General features: G+C 39.1%; 1 pseudogene; it reads right to left on the bottom strand.

Moving 5' to 3' along the window:
* Window positions 1-957: 957 nt before the first annotated feature.
* LOC114886180 lies at window positions 958-2,161 on the bottom strand (annotated as a pseudogene).
* Window positions 2,162-5,137: the final 2,976 nt, after the last annotated feature.

Below are 5,137 nucleotides of genomic sequence, written 5' to 3' on the forward strand. Positions count from 1 at the left end.
TTAGCATTCATGTAGACAAAGGATGGCATCCTAGTTTCAAATTCCCTAGACCTCTTTCACCTTACCTTTCCTCCTCTGCATTACAGCGCTCCTCTAAAGAACACATTTTAATAGCTCACTCAGAAATTTCAAAGTTTCATATTCTATACTTTGTAAAAAATTTTTGTTTTTTCACCTCTCTCCTACTATCCTTCCCACCAAATCTGCACAACAATTTCCACAAACCCTCTAGTCCCTGGATTCCCCATTTTCTTTGGATTTATCGGTTCCATCCTAGGCTAACTTCCTTCCTTACTGAGTTTGGACCTCAGAAGTTCAGTAACTGCAAAACCCAAATCCTGGAGCAGTAACAGTTAACCTTTTTTGTTTCTACATTTTGATAGTTGAGAATACTGGATAAAAATCTCCCAATTCTTTGATTTTGCACTACTATAAATTCATGATTTTCAGCCCTGGCTAGGACCTCAGCATCAACCTCAGTACTCTTACTTTCCTTGATTAGTTCCCTCCAAACTTCCCCTCAAAACACATTCAGAACTTGCACCACTCCCCTCCCTCAAACCTCATCTTCACTCAGACTCGGCTCTTTTATTCTCAGCAGATATCAAAGTCTTCTGCTTTATATTTCATCATGGGGAAAAAAAAGGTTCTCTCTTTACCTCCCTACATCCTTACCAGCAAAATATATTATCCATATGGAAAAGTAGCTAAAAATTATTTTATTCAAAGAAAAAAACTAAAGTGAAAAATTTAAATCATTTTCAATCATTTGAGAGGTCCTAACCCATGTGATATCTTAGAATATGAAAATAAACCAGATCTGATCTGAATAATTATAGACAACAGGTGTTCCAGTCTTTGTAGTCCTACCTAGATAGGGGCTGGACCAAAAACTACCTACTTCCCCATTAATTGCTTATAAACTATATGTATACTTTAAATTCTGACACAATGTAATTAGATTTCTAAAATGGAAAACAGAGAGTGTGCCACTTTTGAGTTGAAAAAGACAGTGCATCTTTGATCACTGAGATGGCGAGAGAACTGCTGAGACTTCATTCTCTAAAATTCACATCCTTAAGGGATTCACTTTCACTTTCATCAAGACAGCAATCTTCTGGTATTGTTGACAACTTAGGAACACCACAGTTGCTGTCTTGGAGTGTCTGGGCTCTTGCCTATAGACAATCCAAACCAACTTCTTGCAACATCCAAGAGAAAATATCCAGCTAGTCATTTAGAAACTATTTACTTACCTCCAGTAAAAGGACTCAGTATCATTAATCTTTGAATACTTTATAACAAGCTGGAGAAACTGCGATAACTTAATGAATTACGTTTCTACTTCCAGAATGAGAAGACACAAAGCTAATACTGATGGCTTTGCTTTTGCAAAGACTAGTAGAAAATTGCAAGCTTTCAGCTGAGCTTCCAGTTTATCAAGGCTCAATATTTCTTTCCTTTCTGAAATATGAAGAAGTATAATAGTCTTGTGTAAGAAAAAAAAAGTTTAATACAGCAGTATGTTCCATTTCATTGTTCTAATTTTTCTTCCAAAGTTATTTTTTTCCTTTGTTTTCTGTCAGAAGCAGTGCATTTACATTGACTAATCCAGACTACTTCATGAGAAGATGAATCATTGCATTCTTCTTCAACTCTTCTGGCAGCCAGCAAAAACAACAGACTCCAGTGCAAGACAAATTTTAGGTTTCACCTTCATAAAAGCCAAGGATCTGTCCAAAATATTGACAACCAGGATAAAAGTTTATGTGCAAGATTGAAAATAAAAAAGTTGGTTAAATCCCTTAAATCTTGACCTGTCTCTGTCTTTAACACACAATGTTATTGTTCTCAGGGGAAGCCTTCGTCAAGCTCAGTCCTTTTTTTGTGGTTGGAATTTCTGTTCCTATTCCAAGTAGAATTTCAGTAGCTCAGAGAGCTGAACTTATTCCAGACTGCCAAGACCTATGCCCCCAGATCCTTCACTAGGTGGGAGAGGCAGCATCTGGCCTGGAGAGAGCTGAGCACAGAAGAACACGATGGACTCTTCCCTGGGTCAGTGACCCACCAGCTCAACAGTGCCCCCAACAAGCATCCAACCCTCCACTGCCTCTGCCACCTCCTCCGCAGCCTCAGAGCCCAGCTTCACACCGCTGTCCATGCCCACCCTCCTACTGGCAGCATCTCCTCCTGCAGGCTCTGGTCTCCCAGCAGCTCTCGGGCCATGCCATGCCATCAGCAGAAGCTGAAGCAAACCTGTTCTTGTTCATCATATTTTTAATTTCCAAAGTTAAAAATTGTTCTTTGGTTTTTCCTTTTCTATAAGATCCCATTTTGGTTTCATAAACAGATAATCTTTTCTTCTATCTTTGGTGATATTAACTATGACTTTTTTTTGGTTCTCTGTTCCATTGATTGTTTTTGTCCAAGTTTTTTTCTGTTTGTTTTTGTCTCTGCCTCTTGAGTTGTCTTTTCTCAAATGTCCAGTGATTATCGGCATTCCCTTTATATGTAAAAATGAGAAGCTGATTGGAAGAAGTGCATTGGTGTGTGTTGGTGGAGGGTAGCAACCTGGCTGTCTAGGATTCCAGGAGCAAAGCAGGAGAAGCAGCCTGCTAGTCCAGTATTTCAATACGTAGATGTTTACATAATTCCAATATTCTTAGCTCCAACACTCACCCCTATCTTATCCTATGTCTGTTGTCTCTGAATCCAGAGCTCCTGGGCTTAGTTTCTCCAGACTAAACCTGTTGCTGCATGCGATGGAGGTGGGTAGAGTCGTTCTCTGACTGCTCAGGGAAGTGCAGGGGAGCAGGCAAGTTCAACCAGTTGATGTACAGATATTAAACCAATCATGTTGCCAATCACACCTCAGCCCATGTTCTAGGCATTCTTCAAGGCAAATTAGATAAATTCTTATAAGTACCCCACCTCTTGCAGGTATTTGGATTTCTACTTCTTCTAGTCTGGTAAGTTCATTAAATCTCCTCCATTAGTTTGCTGTCTAAACATTTTTTGAAATCTTTCATCCATGGTTTTCCCTTATGTTGAATTTACCCTTGTGGTTAATACTTTTTTGATTCTTCACTGATATTTTAATGAAGTTTTTGGAGGGAGAGCTGATGGGCAAGGGTGGTCAATCTGCCAAACTTAACTGGAAGGGTTCAGTAGTTAACTGTTGATATTTCTAAAACATTGGACAACATCATAAGTGTACACATGGGTGGTTTGGGGGGCAACAGGTAATGCCATATACCATTTGCAACATTAGAATATCCTTTTGACTCTACCTTCAAAGTATGATCAGAATTTGAACTCCCCAATAGCTGTCATCCTAATCCAGTGATATCATTTTATACCAGGACACTACCGTCTGTCATGTGGATTGAGATAATGTAGCAAATGAGAAAAGCCAATCTGGATTTATCCTGATGCCTGAAATCTGCCCAATAGCTGACTTCATTCCCATACTATGCCTACTAGCATTTGGAGGAGAGGTCCTAACTAATGCTTATACTGTTCAATGAGTAGATGCCTAGCAGTCACTGCAAGGAATAGGCTTTCAGTTTCCCCCCAGATTTAAATCTAACCTGACATTCATTTGCCACCTTAATATATGCTCACCAGCCCCTTAACTCCCATTCATGGCTGCCCTCTGTAGAAGGGGTATAGACCACTGACATCCATGTATTCTATGTCAAGAGAAGGGGGGTGTAGAATATAAAATGGGTAAGCCTCTTTAATTCAAGAAAAGATCTTTAATACATGAACCTCCAATGACAAGAACAATCTTGGTTGATGTTTTGTAGTTTGGTCAAAATAAGAGCAGTAAACTTTCATTGAGTAATCAGCCTCCTTGTGCTTACTATGTACATGCAGTTCCTATTTTTGCTTTCAGCAAACCCATGAGAAAAATGTGAACCACATGGTCCTGAGAAGAGGTAGCCGATCCAGTACTAAGACTAGGAACTTATCCTTGAACCATAAGCTCAGTTAATGCAGCTGGCAGAATGGTCCTGGGAGCATATGAAATACCACTTTCAAGCCTCCCAGAATAACTTGGGAAAACTTCAAAGTGAGCTTTTTCTGAATAGCCACTGGACACAAGTGAAAATGCACGCCTCCTTATCTCTACCCCAATTTTTCTAACCAATTAGGTTACACCCATTCTCAACCATCTGCACTATTCTTTCCCAAGAATCTTAAAGTTCATCATGTGTACCTTTGACCCCATCTTGTCCCAAGCTACCTAGTACTCCATCAGTACCTCATATTTTTTAATCTCCTTCCCTTTTATCTTATTATTCTTAAGTAGTGCCCTTGCTTTATTCTCATAAATGCTTTTTGCCTTACATTGTTTTGTCCAATATTAGTTTAGCTAGATCAACTTTCTTTTGGTTTTTTTTTTTGCGGTACGCGGGCCTCTCACTGTTGTGGCCTCTCCCGTTGCGGAGCACAAGCTCCGGACGCGCAGGCTCAGCGGCCATGGCTCACGGGCCCAGCCGCTCGGCGGCATGTGGGATCTTCCCGGACCGGGGCACGAACCCGTGTCGCCTGCATCGGCAGGCAGACTCTCAACCACCGCGCCACCAGGGAAGCCCTCTTTTGGTTATTTTTTGAATGGTATATATTTCCTCATCCATTTCTGTGTGGTTTTGATTTAGGCAATTAATTATTTAACTTGGGTGTCCCTTATAAGTAGTATGTGGCTAAAATTTTTATTCTTTTTATTCAATGTGTTAAAATCTGCCTGGTGAAGTTAGCCCAATTGTATTTATTATGGTTACTAGTATATTAGGATTTTATTACAATCCTATTTTGTGGTTTCTGTTTATCCAAAGTTTTTCTTAGATTCCTTCCCTACTTATCTTCCATTTGATAAATAATTTTATGTTTTCTTTTATCTATGATGATTTTAAAAGTGTAGATTACATTTTTATTCTTTTTGGTGACTTCTGCTAAAATTTTGATATGAATACTTAATTATAATTTTTAGCAAAATGTAACAGTATTTCTACCTGTACCCCTAGCCAATCATGTCATCTTTCACATCCCTTCCTGCACAATGTTATTGTTGTTTACAGTTTTCATTTTATTCTTTATTTTAAATGCGCACACAAAATAACATTTTATTGTC

The sequence above is a fragment of the Monodon monoceros genome, unplaced genomic scaffold, assembly GCF_005190385.1.
Source record: "Monodon monoceros isolate NGI ecotype Baffin Bay Population unplaced genomic scaffold, NGI_Narwhal_1 Super_Scaffold_6, whole genome shotgun sequence".
Classification (NCBI taxonomy): domain Eukaryota; kingdom Metazoa; phylum Chordata; class Mammalia; order Artiodactyla; family Monodontidae; genus Monodon; species Monodon monoceros.